This window comes from Rhinopithecus roxellana, chromosome 19 (genome assembly GCF_007565055.1).
Source record: "Rhinopithecus roxellana isolate Shanxi Qingling chromosome 19, ASM756505v1, whole genome shotgun sequence".
Taxonomy (NCBI): domain Eukaryota; kingdom Metazoa; phylum Chordata; class Mammalia; order Primates; family Cercopithecidae; genus Rhinopithecus; species Rhinopithecus roxellana.
Window position 1 is genome coordinate 6,185,948 of NC_044567.1, and position 17,981 is coordinate 6,203,928.

The 17,981-nt window shown below is 49.9% G+C and overlaps 1 long non-coding RNA gene across 1 annotated transcript; it reads left to right on the forward strand.

Annotated features, from left to right (window-relative positions):
• Positions 1-6,266: 6,266 nt before the first annotated feature.
• Positions 6,267-17,603, forward strand: LOC115894904. Its single transcript, XR_004055138.1, has 3 exons — positions 6,267-6,324; positions 10,102-10,531; positions 17,364-17,603. It is a non-coding gene; the product is annotated as an uncharacterized LOC115894904 (long non-coding RNA).
• Positions 17,604-17,981: the final 378 nt, after the last annotated feature.

The following is a 17,981-nucleotide window of genomic DNA, read 5'->3' on the forward strand; positions in this document are numbered from 1 at the left end:
TGAGGGCCACAAGATCCGATGAGCCCGTTTATTGACCTGGGTGGTGCCAGCTGATCCATCAAGTGCAGGGTCTGCAAAGTATCTCAAGCACTGATCTTAGGAACAGTTTAGGGAGGGTTAGAACTTTGTAACCTCCAGCTGCATGACTCCTAAACCATCATTTCTAATCTTGTGGCTAATGTTAGTCCTACAAAGGTAATCTAGTCCCCAAGCAAGAAGGAGGTCTGCTTTGGGAAAGGGCTGTTATCATCTTTGATTTCAGTTATAAACTATAAACTGAGTTTCTCCCAAAGTTAATTCAGCCTATGCCCCGGAATGAACAAGGACAGCTTGGAGGTTAGAAGCAAGATGGAGGTGGCTGGTTGCGGTGGCTCACGCCTGTAATCCCAGCACTTCCGGAGGCTGAGGCGGGTGGATCACTTCAGGTGGGGAGTTCGAGACCAGCCTGACCAACATGGAGAAACCCCGTCTCTACTAAAAATACAAAATTAGCCAGGATTGCACCATTGCACTCCAGTCTGGACAACAAGAGCAAAACTCTGTCTCAAGAAAAAAAAAAGAAGCAAGATGGAATCCATTGAGTCGATTAAGTTAGATCTCCTTTACTGTTTCAGTCATAATTTTTTTTTTGTTGTTGTTGAGACGGAGTCTCGCTCTGTCGCCCAGGCTGGAGTGCAGTGGCCGGATCTCAGCTCACTGCAAGCTCCGCCTCCCGGGTTTACGCCATTCTCCTGCCTCAGCCTCCCGAGTAGCTGGGACTACAGGCGCCCGCCACCTCGCCCAGCTAGTTTTTTGTATTTTTAGTAGAGACGGGGTTTCACCGTGTTAGCCAGGATGGTCTCGATCTCCTGACCTCGTGATCCGCCCGTCTCGGCCTCCCAAAGTGCTGGGATTACAGGCTTGAGCCACCGCGCCCGGCTCAGTCATAATTTTCAAAGGCGCTTTCAATCCCTTGATCTTTCTCTTTCTCTGCAGTGTTAGTGACACACAAAGCATTACCCATGATGGCTACACACACACACACACACACACACACACACACACACACACACACACATATATATATATTTTTTAGCCAGAGTCTTGCTGTGTTACCCAGGCTGGAGTGCAGTAGCATGATCTCGGCTCACTGCAATCTCCACCTTCTGGGTCAAGGGTTTCTCTTGCCTCAGCCTTCTGAGTAGCTGGGCCTATAGGTGTGTCCCACCACACCTGGCTCATTTTTGTATTTTTAGTAGAGATGAGATTTCACAGGCTGGTTTTGAACTCCTGACCTCAAGTGATCTGCCTGCCTTGGCCTCCCAAAGTGCTGGGATTACAGACATGAGCCACTGTACCTGGCCCGTGATGGCTACATATTGAAGGCTTGTGTGTGTCAGATCCAATGATCCTTACACCTTCATGTCTTATTTTTTCTATTTTTTTTAAATTAAAAGTGTTCATAGTAGTACTAACTCGCTCTCAAGTTTCTAAATGTTTTGTATGCTTTTTAAATTTGTTTTTCTTTTGAGACAGAGTCTCGCTCTGTCGCCCAGGTTGGAGTGCAGTGGTGCAATGTTGGCTCACTGCAACCTCTGCCTCCTGGGTTGAAGCAATTCTCCCATTTCAGCCTCTGAGTAGCTGGGACTATAGGTGAGCGCCATCATGCCCAGCTGATTTGTTTTTGAATTTTTAGTAGAGATGGGTTTCCTCATGTTAGCCAGGCTGGTCTGTAACTCCTGGCCTCAAGTAATTCACCTGTCTTGGCTTCCCAAAGTGCTGGGATTACCCGCATGAATCACCAAGGTTGGGCTCTCATGTTATATATATATATATATATATTTTAGATGGAGTTTTGCTCTTGTTGCCCAGGCTGGAGTGCTAATGGCACAATCTCAGCTCACTGTACCCTCCACCTCCCGGGTTCAAGCTATTCTCCCGCCTTAGCCTCCCAAGTAGCTGGCAATTACAGGTGTGTGCCACCACGCCTGGCTATTTTTGTATTTTTAGTGGAGACGGGGTTTCACCATGTTGGTCAGGCTGGTCTTGAACTCCTGACCTCAGGTGATCTGCCCACCTCAGCCTCCCAAAGGGCTGGGATGACAGGCGTGAGCCACCACGCCCAGCCCCTTCATGTCTTTTAATCCCCACAACAGGCCTGTGAGTTTTGGAACTTGCCCCAGTCACATGGCTGGGAAGAGATGGAGGTGAATGGTAAGAGAGCATTGTGGGGTTCAGTGGGGGTGTGAAGAAACCTGAATGTGTTTCAGATCCTTCAGGGACAGACCCAACTATTCACTGTGCCAAAATCATTCCTGTCTTCATTCTTTCATTCTACTGCTATTTCTTGTTTTTGTTTTTGTTTTTGTTTTGTTGTGTTTTGTTTTTGAGACAAAGTCTTGCTCTGTCGCCCAGGCTGGAGTGCAATGACGCGATCTCAGCTCACTGCAGCCTCTGCCTCCTGGGTTCAAGCGATTCTCCTGCCTCAGCTTCCGAGTAGCTGGGATTACAGGTGCGCGCCACCACGCCTGGCTAATTTTTTGTATTTTTAGTAGAGATGGGGTTTCACCATGTTGGCCAGGCTGGTCTTAAACTTCTGACCCCAAGTGATCCGCCCGCCTCGGCCTCCCAAAGTGCTGGGATTACAGGCGTGAGCCACCGTGCCCTGCAATGTTTCTTGAGAATCTTCTATGTGCCAGGTGTGTGTAGGGGACTGTGGTGAACAGCTTCCAAGATGGCCTGATGCTGCCCACCTCCTGATGTCTGCATCCTTGCGTAGTCCCCTGCTGGCAGGACCGGGAAGCAAAGGACCATTACTTCCAACGTTAGGTTATGAGAGACTGCGGCTTCTGTCTTGGATGCTGTCTCACTCTCTTGCCCTCCCTCTTCTTTGGTTGCCTGCTCTGGGGGAAACAAGCTGCCACGGTGTGTTTGCAGCCCTATAGAGAGGCCCACATGGGAAGGAGCCAAAGCCCCTGCCAATAGCCAGTGAGGAACTTGGGCCTGCCAACCACCACATGAGTGAGCCTGGACACAGCCTGATCAGGCTCCAGCCCTGGTCAGGTCAACATGTGAGCCTGGACACAGCCAGGTCAACCCTCCAGCCCTGATCAGGCCTTGAGATGACTGCAACCTCATGAGGACCCTGCCTGCAGAAACTGTGGGAGATAATAAATGCTTAGTGTTGTAGGCTGCTAAGTTTTGAGGGTAATTTGTTACATAGAAATAGAAAACTAGCCAGGTATGGTGGCTCATGCCTGTGAGTCCCCAAATCCCAGCACTTTGAGAGACTGAGGCTAGAGGATCACTTAAGCCCAGGAGCTCGAGACCAGCTTGGGCAACACAGTGAGACCCTCCATCTCTGTAAAAAAGTTTTTTAAAAATTAGGAGTGCAGGCCGGGCACAGTGGCTCACGACTGTAACCCCAGCCTTTGGGAGGCCGAGGCGGGCGGATCACCTGAGGTCAGGAGGTTGAGACCAGCCTGGCCAACATGGTGAAACCTCATCTCTACTGAAAATACAAAATTTAGCTGGGTGTGGTGACAGGCGCCTGTAATCCCAGCTACCTGGGAGGCTGAGGCAGGAGAATCACTTGAACCCAGGAGGTAGAGATCGCGCCACTGCACTCTAGCCTGGGCGACAAGAGCAAAACTCTGTCTCAAAAAAAGGAAAGAAAAGAAAAAAAAAAACTAAATCAGGGATATATCAGTAAACAAAATTGACAGGGCTTATGGAGGAGGCAGACAGTGAACACAAGAAGTAAGTTAAAAAAAAACCCAGCAGGGCACGGTGGCTTGCGCCTGTAATCCCAGCACTTTGGGAGGCTGAGGTGGACAGATCACCTGAGGTCAGGAGTTTGAGACCAACCTGACCAACATGGAGAAACCCCGTCTCTACTAAAAATACAAAATTAGCCAGGTGTGGTGGTGCATGCCTGTACACTGGAAACTGAGGCAGAAGAATCGCTTGAAAAGGAGGCCGAGGTTGCGGTGAGCCAAGATCGCGCCATTGCACTCCAGCCTGGGCAATGAAAGCAAAACTCCATCTCAAGAAAACAAAACACAACAAAACCCTTGGCCGGGCATCGTGGCTCACGCCTGTAATCCCAGCACTTAGGGAGGCTGAGGCGGGAAGGTCAGGAGTTCAAGATCAGCCTGGCCAACATGGTAAAACCCCATCTCTACTAAAAATACAAAAATTAGCATACAAAAATTAGCCAGGCGTTATGGCAGGCATCTGTAATCCCAGCTACTCGGGAGACTGAGGCAGAAGAATTGCTTCAACCCGGGAGGTGGAGGTTGCAGTGAGCTGAGATCGTGCCACTTCACTCCAGCCTGGGCAACAGAGCAAGACTCCATCTCGCAAAAAAAAAAGAAAAAGAAAAAAAAACCCTACAAAAACCCCAGTGTTTTAGAGAGCAGTAAGTGTTTTGGAGAAAATTAAAGCAGGGAAATGAGGTAGACATGAGGGAGGCTTTATTTATTTATTTATTTATTATTTATTTATTTATTTATTTTTGAGACAGGGTCTTACTTTGTCACCCAGGCTGCAGTGCAGTGGCTCAATCTTGGCTCACTGCACCCTCCACCTCACAGGCTTAAGCCATCCTCTCCTGCCTCAGCCCCCCAAGTATCTGGGACTACAGGCACACGCCACCACGCTGAGTTAATTTTTTATTTATTTTTATTTTTATTTTTTGAGATGGAATCTTACTCAGTTGCCCAGGCTAGAGTGCAGTGGTGCCATCTTGGCTCACTGCAACCTCTGCCTCCTAGGTTCAAGTGATTCTCCTGCCTCAGCCTCCTGAGTAGCTGGCACCACAGAAATTGTAGTTTGCATGCAGGAGTACTGACATTTCAGAGGTCTTCCAACAGTTATTGGGATAACTGGTAAACAATTTAACTCCAGCTGAGTGGCTGTAGTTGTAGGTTGTTATTTCTGTTTTCCCTCTTTGGAGCAAACAAAATACAAAGCGTGTCTCCACAGCACAGCAGAAAATGCCAAAATAAGGACCTGACCTGTTCATTTTGGCTTGTCTTCCCTCCTGGTAACAGACTTGTTGCTTGTATGTGACCCACGGCCTGAGGATGCCCTCTTCCTATGCCCTTCTCCCCCTCAACCTAAGGATGCCTGCTTTGTCCTAGAGCGCATCCTCAGAACCTGCTGGGGCTCCCCGCCAGCAGACTCATGGCCATAGCAACCATATTGACCAGATCAAGATGGACAGATGGTGCAGCAAGCCTGAAGTTATACTTAGAGGACGAAGGAACATCTGGACTTTCCTAGAAAATGGAAGGCATGGCCGAGTGCTGTGGCTTACGCCTGTAATCCCAGCACTTTGGGAGGCCGAGGCGGGCGGATCACTTGAGGTCAGGAGTTCAAGACCAGCCTGACCAAATGGCGAGACCCTGTCTCTACTAAAAATACAAAAATTAGCCGGGCGTGGTGGCACGTGACTGTAATCCCAGCTACATGGGAGGCTGAGTCAGGAGAATCACTTGAACCCAGGAGGCAGAGGTTGCAGTGAGCCGAGATTGTACCACTGCACTCTAGCCTGAGTGACAGAGAGAGACTCTGCCTCAAAAAAAAAAGAAAGAAAGAAAGAAAAGAGGCCGGGCGCGGTGGCTCACGCCTGTAATCCCAGCACTTTGGGAGGCCAAGGCGGGCGGATCACAAGGTCAGGAGATCAAGACCTTCCTGGCTAACACTGTGAAACCCCGTCTCTACTAAAAAATACAAAAAATTAGCCAGGCATGGTGGCGGGCGCCTGTAGTCCCAGCTACTTGGGAGGCTGAGGCAGGAGAATGGCATGAACCCAGAAGGCAGAGCGTGCAGTGAGCCAAGATCACACTACTGCACTCCAGCCTGGGCAACAGAGTGAGACTCCGTCTCAAAAAAAAAAAAAGAAAAGAAAAGAAAAGAAAATGGAAGGCACAAAGTAGTCAAATAGCCCCCAAGATACCCACACATCCTGGAGGGCCAGAGGAGTCATTCATGTATTCATTTGCACATTATTCCAACAAATATATTTGGAAAACCTACTGTGTGCCAGGACTGGGCTAGGGACTGAAAAATAACAGTAAGAGGAAGTTTCAGCCCTGGGAGCACTTACAGCTGGCAGCAGGTAGACCAGTGCACAGGCAAGGGCGTAGTGCTTCTGGTGAACTCAGGAGGGACACCCATCCCAGTCCAAAGGGAGGAACAGGGAGGGAGTGTCTGTGATGTCACAGGAGGGTTCCATGAGCAATGACTTATAAGCTGAGACCTGCAGGATGAACAGGAGTTATGTGAAGAGGAGAACAAAGTCCAGGCAGGGACTGGGGAAGCTTGTGCCAAGGCACTGAGGTGAGAGAAGTGGTAGAAAAGGCAGAGCATGGAGGGTCTTTTGAGCTTCATCCATAAGGACTGTGGGGAAACACTGAAGGTCTGGAGTCAGGGAGTGACACAATCTTATTTGCATTTTATTTTACTTTGATTTTGATTTTTTGAGTCGGAGTCTTCCTCTGTCGCCCAAGCTGGAGTGTGGTAGTAGCAGGATCTCAGCTCACTGAAGCCTCCGCCTCCTGGGTTCAAGTGATCCTCCTGCCTCAGCCTCCCAAGTAGCCGAGATTACAGGTGCCTGCCACCACGCCGGGCTAATTTGTTTGTATTTTTAGTAGAGATGGGGTTTCACCATATTGCCCAGGCTGCTCTTGAACTCCTGACCTCAAGTGATCCACCCACCTCGGCCTCCTAAAGTGCTAGGTTACAGGTGTGAGCCACCGCACCTGGCCTATGTTTTATTTTATTTTTGAGACACGGTCTAGCTCTGTTGCCCAAGCTGGAGTGCAGTGGCACGATCTCAACCCACTGCAGCCTTGACCTCCCTGGCTCAAGCAGTCCTTTCCCCTCAGCCTCCCAAGTAGCTAGGTCTAATTGGTCACCATATCCAGCTAATTTTTAATTTTTTTTTGTAGAGATGGAGTCTTGCTATGTTGCACAGGCTGGTCTTGAGCTCCTGGTCTCAAGAGATGCTCTCCCCTCAGCCTCCTCAGGCACATTTGCATTTTAGGAACATCACTTTTGTTGCTATTATTGATACCCTCAACACAGAGACACACACATACATTTTGTAGCCTGTGGCTGAACATGCATGGCTGAGGCAAGTGCCTTTAGGAGACCACAGCCCTGGCTGACCCAGTCCCCAGGGTGTTGGGGGGAAAATGACAGCTTATCCTCTTCTCTGCACCCCACCCCATCCAGCAGACTTCAGGGTCAGGTTCTGAGGGCTGCTATATTGGGCTTTGGTGGGTGAGGGCTTTATCCCACCTCTGTCCGCCGCACTGGGTGAGCTTCTCCCTGGGATGGAGGGATTCTTTGTATCTCCAGGGTGGCAGGGCCTCCTCCCCAGAGCCACAGCACCCAAGATAACAGGGCAGCCCGGGAGCTGTTTATGAAAAGGCAGCCGCGGAGGGGTGGGCAGGGCCCTGGGGAACAGGGACTGCTGCCACAGATAGCAATTGGGGCGGGGAAGGCTGTCTAAATTACAGCTCCCAGAATAGAGGGGCCCAGAGGGTGTGGCGGGGCGCCCTACCAAAGAAGCCCTGGCAGCCTGCCAGCCACGTCCGGGCTCCAGGCCCTGCCGCAGGCAGAGGCAGGATGACCACATGCTGGGTGCGGCCCCGGGAGATGCCATTCATCTGCCAGGGCCACCGGGCAGCTTCAAGGTGGGGTTAGGCAGTGGCAGGGAAGTTCTTGGGGGCTGGGACAGAACCAGCCTAGTGTGAGTTTCGAGAAGGGTTGAGGGTGGTGAGGGGAGGACTAGGATGAGGGATGACTGACATCTTGCCTACCCCCAGAGGAGACTCTCCATTACACGCCTCTGTGGATATTTCATACAAGTGTGAAATACTCTGAAAATAACAAGAATGACAGCATACAAATAGCCGTGTGTCAGGCAGCACTCTAAACAGTAACATACATCGCTTCAGTTCACCCTCCCAGATCCCATGACCTAGTTATTATCATCCCCATTTTATAGATGTAGAAACAGAGGCACCAAGAGTTCAAGTACCTGCCAAGGAGAATTGGTGAGTGGTAATCCTAGGACTTGAACCTGGGTATGTCTGACTCTAGAGCCTAGACTCAGTCAGGCAATCTATTTGGAGCCCTTCTCCTCCCTGGGGCTCAGTTTTCTCATCTCTCACATGGGATCATAGTCTGTTGCTCTGTACCAGCCTCCCAAGAGCTGTGTTGGAATCACATGGGGACAGGTGTGATGTGCTGGGAAGTGCTTCAAGCCTGAAGGCCTGCCTGAGCTGTGTGACTTATCCGCTCTTAGCCTGTTTCCTTGCTCACAAAATGGAGATAATTGGCCAGGTGCGGTGGCTCACGCCTGTCCTCCCAGCACTTTGGGAGGCTGAGGCGGGAGGATTGCTTGAGCCTAGGAGTTTGAGACCAGCCTGGGCAATATGGCGAGACCCTATCTCTACCAAAAATTTAAAAAATTAGCCAGGTGTGGTGGTGCGTGCCTGTAGTCCCAGAAGGCTGAGGCAGGAGGATCTCTTGAGGTCTAGGCTGCAGTGAGCTGAGGTTGCACCACTGCACTCCAGCCTGGGCAACAGAGCAAGACCCTGTCTCTAAAATAAACAAAAGCTCCAGCCTGGGCAACAGAGCAAGACCCTGTCTCTAAAAAAAAGAAAAAAAAAAAGCGGGGGAGGGGGTATGATGCTAGATCCCTCACACATTCCTTTGATAATCTGATGAGATTATCAGCTGGGTTCGGTGACTCACACTTGTAATCCCAGCACTTTGGGAGGCTGAGGTGGGTGGATCACTTGAGGTCAGGAGTTTCAGACCAGCCTGGCCAACATGGTAAAAATCTCATCTCTAGTAAAAATACAAAAATTAGCAGGGTGTGATGGCGTGCACGCCTATAATCCCAGTGACTTGGGAGGCTGAGGCAGGAGAATTGCTTGAATCCGGGGAGGTGGAGGTTGCAGTGAGCCAAGATTACGCAACTGCATTCCAGCCTGGGCGACAGAGTGAGACTCAAAAAAAAAAAAAAAAAAACACAGAGAATCTGATGAGATTATATATGTGTAAAAGTATTCCTGTATTTGAATGTAGTTTTATAAATCAGAAAGTGTAACATTTCAAGTTATGAGGAAGCTGAATATTTATAAAGGCAGTTCCAGTTCACAAGGGAAACTCACCTATGTCTCCAAGGAGCATCCCTTTTTCAAATGAAGAATTACCCCCTTTATTGTTTATTCTTGGGAGAGATTCAGTTTTTCTATAAGGAGTGGCTTAAAGCAAGGCACGCCTACATTCATTTTCTATGAGGATTTGCTGCTTTGAAACTGTCTTTTTTCATCTGCTTGTAGCTAAAATGCTGATTTTCAGATGAGGCTAGGGAAGCCCCGCCTCTCCCTGAGTTCCCAGCCCCACCTGTTTCCTGGACTGTAGGGTTCCATACAGAGACAGGTTCAGTCCAGATGACCCTTATCCCCAGGCTGCTGCTCGCTTTCCCAGCCTCCTTCCCTCCCAGATGTATTACCTTTTTTTTCTTTTCTTTTTTTTTTTTTTCTTGAGACAGAGCCTGTCTCTGTTGCCCAGGCTGGAGTGTTGCAGCACAATCTCAGCTCACTGCAACCTTCGCCTTCCAGGTTCAAGAGATTCTCTTGCTTCACCCTCCTGAGTAGCTGGGATTACAGGCATGCACCACCACATCTGGTTAATTTTCTTTTTTTTTTTTTTTTCAGACAGAGTCTCGGTCTGTTGCCCAGGCTGGAGTGCAATGGTGCGATCTCTGCTCACCGCAACCTCCGCCTCCCGGGTTCAAGCGATTCTCCTGCCTCAGCTTCCCGAGTAGCTGGGATTACAGGCACGCGCCACCACACACGGCTAATTTTTGTATTTTTAGTAGAGACGGGGTTTCACCATGCTGGCCAAGCTGGTCAATTGTTGTATTTTTAGTAGAGACAGAGTTTCAACATGTTGGCCAGGCTGATCTCAAACTCCTGACCTCAGGTGATCCACCCGCCTCGACCTCCCAAAGTGCTAGGATTATAGGCATGAGCCACCGTGCCTGCTCTAGATGTATTACTTAATATCATGCAACATCCTCTAATCTGCCCCCAGGGGAAGTGCTGCAATGAACCTCAGAGGCTGGATCTTGCTGACTCATCTGGGGTGCCAAGGACAGGTAAAGGACATGGAGTCCAGGACCAGGAGGGGACACCAGGCCAGCAGTTTCACTGATGCTCCCGTCATGACGATGACTGCCTCCCTCCTCCCCTTGGTCCCTGACTCAGTGTCTGCAGTGACCAAGGCACCAGGCAGGGAGCAAGAAACCAAGCCTTTCACTTGCTCCCACCAACTCCTATGGTGCTCCCTTTCCAAGCCTACGTCTCCTCTTCACCCGGTTCCTTATCAGGTACCCTGAGAAGCTGTCACCTTGGCAACTGTCACCTTCTGGTGAGATTTACAATTGCACTGCTACATCTGCTTGTGGCATGGTAAAGTTGCACCAGGACCTCTGCTGTCCATGAGATCAAAGCTCCAGGCCAACGTGAGCACCCCCCTCCATCCTAGAGAGGATTCTGTGAGAATCATCGAGAGGGAGTCACTCTCTCCAGGCAATCACTGGGGTGAGAAAGAAAAAAGAAGAGAGAGGGAGTTACTCATGTACTGACTTATTCAATGAATGTTTATGTTGTAATACCTACTATGTGTCTGGTGCTGTTCTAGGCACCAGGGGCACAGTGTTGCCCACATGGAACTCACATTTAATGGGAGCAGCAGCCAACAGGTAAATATATAGAATGCCATATGATGATAGATGCTATGAAGAACATAAAGCAGGGAAGGCATGTTGAGAGCGGGAAGGATGCTGTTGAACACAAGGCAGTTAGAGGATGCCTCTCTGATCAGGCGTTGAGCCCAGTGAAGGAAAGAAATGAGGCCGGGCGCGGTGGCTCAAGCCTGTAATCCCAGCTCTTTGGGAGGCCGAGACGGGCGGATCACGAGGTCAGGAGATCGAGACCATCCTGGCTAACCCGGTGAAACCCCGTCTCTACTAAAAAGTACAAAAAAACTAGCCGGGCGAGGTGGCGGGTGCCTGTAGTCCTAGCTACTGGGGAGGCTGAGGCAGGAGAATGGCATTAACCCGGGAGGCGGAGCTTGCAGTGAGCCAAGATCCGGCCACTGCACTCCAGCCTGGGTGACAGAGCGAGACTCCGTCTCAAAAAAAAAAAAAAAAAAAGAAATGAGGGATCCAGCCATGCAGGTACCTTGGGGAACAGCCTTCCAGCAGAGAGACCAGCAAGTACTCAGGTGGGAGTAGTCTCCGTGCGTTCAAACAGCAGTTAGGAGGCCAGCGTGCAGCTGCAGTGGCGTGAGCCATGTGGAGCCACTCAAAGGATAGAGTTGTGATTTATGGTGAAGCGAGTTTGAAGGATGGAAGTCGGCTGTAAAAATCTTCCTCAACTCTGGCCGGGCGCGGTGGCTCACGCCTGTAATCCCAGCACTTTGGGAGGCCAAGGTGGGTGGATCACCTGAGGTCAGGAGTTGGTGACTAGCTGGTCAGCGTGGTGAAAGCCCGTCTGTACTAAAAATACAAAAATTAGCCAGGTGTGGCCAAACAAAAATTAGCCAGCTACTCGGAGGCTGAGGCAGGAGAATTGCTTGAGCCCAGGAGATAGAGGTTGCAGTGAGCCGAGATTGTGCCATTGCACTCCAGCCTGGGCAACGAGAGTGAAACTCAGTCTCAAAAAAAAAAAAAAAAAAAGAAAAAGAAAAACCTTTCTCAACTCCAACCCAAGTCCCTCAAGCCAGTTAAGCTAGGATTAGAGTTCAGGGCCCAACCGGGCGTGGTGGCTCATGCCTGTAATCCTAGCACTTTGGGAGGCCAAGGCAGGTGAATTACTTGAGCCCAAGAGTTCAAGACCAGCCTGGGCAACACAGCAATACCCCATCTCTACAAAAAAATACAAAAATTAGTCAGGCGTGGTGGCATGCACCTGTAATCCCAGCTACTCGGGAGGCTAAGGTAGAAAGATCACTTGAGTCCAGCCATTTGAGGTTGCAGTGAGCTGTGATCCTGTCACTACACAACACAGTAAGACCTTGTCTAAAAAAAAAAAAAAAAAGAGTTCAGGGCTTTAGGGCCCAATTGGCTGCTTCTTCAGCTCTGATCGCATCTCAAAGTGGCCAGGCTTCCCCTGGAAGGCAGTGTTGCCTGCAATTTCTTTCTGCCCAGCTCTGGCCTTTCCCCCTAAACTGATCTCGCACTTCCTCACATCCCTGGAGACACCTGCCTGCCCATCTGCCCACTTGCCTGTACCCCTCACTTGGCAGTCAGCACACACCTGCTTAATGTCGCTATCACTTCACTTCCTTTTTATTTATTTATTTATTTTTGAGATGGAGTTTTGCTCTTGTTGCCCAGGCTGGAGTGCAATGGCGCCATCTCAGCTCACTGCAGCCACGATTGCCTGGGCTCCTGTAGTCTTCCCATCTCAGCCTTCCAAGTAGCTGGGACCACGGGCATGCACTACCATGCCAGGCTAATTCTTTTACTTTTTTCAGAGATGGTGTCTCACTAGGTTGCCAGGGCTGGTCTCAAACTTCTGGGCTCAAGAGATCCTCCTGCCGTGGCCTCTCAAAGTGCTGGGATTATAGGTGTGAGCCACCGCGCCTGGCCATTATCACTTCTTTTTATATCTTCTCTCTCCAGCTAAATTGAGAGTAACTGGCAAGTGAGGACTAGTTTGAGATTTCTTGGAGTTTATAGTGCTGGGCACATTAGAAGTCTTGATAAATACACTTAAGGTGGTCAGGAATGTGAGTGCTCAAACGAGGCCACCTCTTTTTTTTTTTTTTGAGACGGAGTCTCTCACTGTTGTCTGGGCTAGAGTCCTGTGGCACAATCTCAGCTCACTGCAACCTCTGCCTCCCAGGTTCAAGCAATTCTCCTGGCTCAGCCTCCCTAGTAACTGGGATTACAGGCATCTGCCACCACACCCAGCTATTTTATTTTATTTTTTGTATTTTTAGTAGAGGCGGGGGTTTCACCATGTTGGTCAGGCTGGCCTCGAACTCCTGACCTTGTAATTCACCCGCCTCGGCCTCCCAAAGTGCTGGGATTACAGGCGTGAGTCACCACGCCTGGCCTTTTTTGTTTTGTTTTGTTTTGTTTTGTTTTGTTTGAGACAGAGTCTTGTTCTGTCACCCAGGTTGGAGTGCACTGACGCGATCTTGGCTCACTGCAACCTCCATCTCCCAGGTTCAAGTGATTCTCCTGCCTCAGCCTCCCGAGTAGCTGGGATTACAGGCCTGTGCCACCATGCTAATTTTTTTTGTGTGTGTTTTTAGTAGAGACAGGATTTCACCATGTTAGCTGGGCCGGTCTTGAACTCCTGACCTTAAGTGATCTGCCCACCTCGGCCTCTCAAAGCGCTGGGATTATAGGTATGAGCCACTGCACCTGGCTGAGGCCACCTCTTTTCTTGGGGATGCTTGGGCTCCAAACAGTTTTCTGCATTCATCAGCTTAAGATGAGCTTAAGGAATGCAGAGGGGGGCTGACTGAGAGGAACAGGCACTGGGGACAATGGGGACATCCACGGTTCCCAGCAATGAAGTTGAGGTGAGACTTCCAATTCCTCTTCTCCTGCCTTGGATTTGACCATCTGAATACCCCAAATTCCTGTCACCTGTAGGATGTCACCTAAGATGCGACTGTGGTCTTTCCACTCTTGGGTCCCAAGGAGGTGCCACAGGGCCTACAATAAGGCAAGGAAGGCTCAGTGAGGTCCCCTGCTCACCCCACCCCCACTTCAATAGGAAGAGTTCTGCTTTTATTTTGCGTGTGTGTGTGTGTTTCCAGGTATTATTTTATTTGGAGAAAGGATTTGCTCCTAAGGACACACACACACACACACACACACACACACACAAGCACACATACACGCAGGGTCTGCAAAACACTAGCGTGGCAGAAAGTGTTGGAAACTCATTCTAGACCTGGCATGAATTCGACCAGGTTCAGTCTTAGTCTCCTCTTAGAAATAAGGTCATCTGGGCCAGCCGCGGTGGCTCAAGCCTGTAATCCCAGCACTTTGAGAGTGCGAGGTGGCCGGATCACGAGATCAGGAGTTCAAGACCAGCCTGGCCAACATGGTGAAACCCCGTCTCTACTAAAAATACAAAAACTAGCAGGGCATGGTGGTGTGTGCCTGTATCCCAGCTACTCTGGAGGGTGAGGCAGGAGAATTGCTGGAACCTGGGAGGCAGAAGTTGCAGTGAGCCGAGATCATGCGAGGAAATAAGGCTGTCTGGAAATATCCTTCCCATCACAGGATGATAGCTGGTAAATTCTTCAAAGCAGTGTTCTCCAACTTGAATGTTTGTGACGTGGGCGATTCTGACTCAGGGGGTATGTAGACCACATCTTGATAAATAATGCTTTTTTAAAAATTCCTAAAAGAGAATATTTGATTTCTGGAAGGACAGAGAAGAAACTAACAAGAGTGTTTACCTCTGAGGAGGAGAATTGGGAAGCTGAGAGCAGAGGAAGGTGGAAGACTTACTTTTCACTGTGTTCTTTTTTGTACCTTTTGAATTTTGTACCACATGCTGAATCTTTGACCCGTTTGCAAGTATAAATAAAGGCACATTTATTTGGCTGAGCGTGGTGGCTCATGCCTGTAATCCCAGCACTTTGGGAGGACGAGGCGGGTGGATCACCTGAGGTCAGGAGTTAGTGACCAGCCTGGCCAACATGGTGAAACCTCGCTCTACTAAAACACACAGCTTAGCCGGATGTGGTGGCAGGTACCTGTAATCCCAGCTACCTGGGAGGTTGAGGCAGGAGAATCGCTTGAACCCAGGAGGCAGAGGTTGCAGTGAGCTGAGATGGCGCCCCTACACTCCAGCCTGGGCAACAGAGTGCGAATCTGTCTAAAAAAAAAAAGAGGTACATTTATTTGAAAAAAAAATAAAAGAAAAAAACATTTAGCACATTATTCGAATCCAAGGTGAAAAAAACAAACACCACAGGGCGTGGCTCACGCCTGTAATCCCAGCACTTTGGGAGGCCGAGGCGGGTGGATCACCTGAGGTCAGGAGTTTGAGACCAGCCTGGCCAACATGGTGAAACCCCATCTCTAGGAAAAATACAAAAAATTAGGCGGGCATGGTGGCGGGCGCCTGTAATCCCAGCTACTCAGGAGGCTGAGGCAGGAGAATCACTTGAACCCGGGAGGTGGAGGTTGCAGTGAGCCGAGATCACGCCATTGCCCTCCAGCCTAGGCAACAAGGGTGGAACTCCATCTCGAAAAAAAAAAAAAAAAAGGCCGGGCGCGGTGGCTCAAGCCTGTAATCCCAGCACTTTGGGAGGCCGAGACGGGCGGATCACGAGGTCAGGAGATCGAGACCATCCTGGCTAATACGGTGAAACCCCGTCTCTACTAAAAAAATACAAAAAAAACTAGCCGGGCGCGGTGGCGGGCGCCTGTAGTCCCAGCTACTCCGGAGGCTGAGGCAGGAGAATGGCGTGAACCCGGGAGGCGGAGCTTGCAGTGAGCTGAGATCCGGCCACTGCACTCCAGCCTGGGCGACAGAGCGAGACTCCGTCTCAAAAAAAAAAAAAAAAAAAAAAAAAAACCCAACAACAACAACAAACCAAACACCACAAATATGACCACCTGCTGTGACCTCCCTAGACTGATTGCCCCACAGGAAAGCCAGCAGGCTTGTTCCTGAGGCCTTTGGGAATTGCATGCACTGCTGCCCAGCCCTAGTCACACAGGGTCACCCAGAGACTCAAGGAAAAAGGGGAGGTGTCACCCAATCAGTCTCTCCCTCAGGTGTGGCACCCAAGCTGGCTAAAGGGTGGCAGGTCCCAAACTGTCCATGTTCCTCTTACGGGAGCTGCTGAAGATGGCAGAGATGTTAAAACACAAACAAACAAACCCAATACACCCAGGAGGCCGCCTGAGCTCCCACAACACTGGCTGTAATACCTTATAAAAACCGCCTGGATGTGTTGTGCGACCTGTGTATTCATCTGTGCCCTACCCCCACAGTGTCAGTTCCTCCAAGGCAGGGACCATGTCTTATTCATCCTGTGCATCCAGTGCCTAAGCCCAGCCCTGTTTATGTACTGGAGACAAACACCTTTGGAAGGAAGGCTACTCCCAGCCCCTCACCAGGCATCTGTGTCACTGCGGCTTCTGCTCCACCAACGAGCAGTTCGCAGCTTCTATTTTTTTTTTATTTTTTCCTTGAGACAGAGTCTCGCTCTGTGGCCCAGGCTGGAGTGCAGTGGTGCGATCTCGGCTCACCGCAAGCTCCGCCTCCTGGGTTCATGCCATTCTGCTGCCTCAGCCTCCCCAGTAGCTGGGACTACAGGCCCCCACCTCCACGCCCGGCTAATTTTTTGTATTTTTAGTAGACACCGGGTTTCACCGTGTTAGCCAGGATGGTCTTGATCTCCTGACCTTGTGATCCACCCGCCTCGGCCTCCCCAAGTGCTGGGATTACAGGCGTGAGCCACCGCGCCCGGCCAGTTCGCAGCTTCTAAACAGCGTTCCCTCTGTTGCAGCCGAGCCTCTTGCAATCTTGTAAAACAGGCTCTATTGCTACTATCACCATCTTCATTAAACCAATGAAGAAAGCAGTCTTATGTCTACCATCTTACCATCTTGTATTTTGTGGTGTGCCATTGGCCACTTCACTTTATTCCTTTGGTTTTGCACCTGTAAAATGGGTGCCATTATTTCTGACATACCCATGAGCCAGAGGACATGTCAGAATCAAGGGGTTAAAGTGGCTATGAGGCCAGAAGCTGTAAAGGAGCAGAGATCAAATTCAAACGTAGCATCTTTCCTTCTTCTTTTTTTTTTTTTTTTTTTTTTGAGATGGAGTCTTGCTCTGTTGCCCAGGCTGGAGTGCAGTGGCACGATCTTGGCTCACTGCAACCTCTGCTTCCTGGGTTCAAGCGTTTTTGCTGCCTCAGCCTCTTGAGTAGCTGGGATTACAGGCATGTGCCACCACACCCAGCTGATTTTTGTATTTTTAGTAGAGACAGGGCTTCACCATGTTGGCCAGGCTGGTCTCGAACTCCTGACCTCAGGTGATCTACCTCGACAGTCCCAAAGTGCTGGGATTAGAGGCACCAGTCACCACGCCTGGGCTTTTTTTTTTTTTTTTTTTTTTTTTTTTTTTTTTGAGTCAGGGTCTCACTCTTGTCACCCAGGCTGAGTGCAACGGCATGATCACAACTCACTGCAGCCTTGATCTCGCAGGCTCAAGCAATTCTCCCACCTTAGCCTCCCCAGTAGCTGGTACCACAGGTAGGCACCACCACGCCCAGCTAATTATTATTTTTTTATTTCTTAGAGACAGGTCTCACTATGTTGCCCAGGCTGGTCTCAAACTCCTGGGTTCAAACAATGCTCCTGCCTTGGCTTCTCAAAGTACCAGGATTATAGGCATGAACCACTGTGCCAGGCCCAAACCGAGCTTCTGAGTGGAAAAATTTCTGCTGCCCTCTCCCCAGCTTCAGGAAGTGGGAGTCAACTCCAATCACTGCGGTGATGCAGAGAAAATACGGCTGATAAACCCCTTATTTTTCTCTCCTTATTTTTGGTCACCATTAGGAATTTGTTGACAGAGGGGGGACAAGAAAAGATACCATTATACTTATTATTATTATTTTGAAACAGAGTCTCATTCTGTCACCCAGGCTGGAGTGCGGTGGTGTGATCTCGTCTCACTGCAACCTCCGCCCTCCGGGTTCAAGCAATTCTCCCGCCTCAGCCTCCTGAGTAGCTGGAACTGTAGAGGCACCTGACACCATGCCCGGCTAATTTTTTTTTTTGTATTTTTAGTAGCGATGGGGTGTCACCATGTTGGCCAAGCTGGTCTCGAACTCCTGATCTCAAGTGATCCACCCACCTCAGCCTCCCAAAGTACTGGGATTACAAATGTGAGTTACCGCACCGGGCCCTATTATAC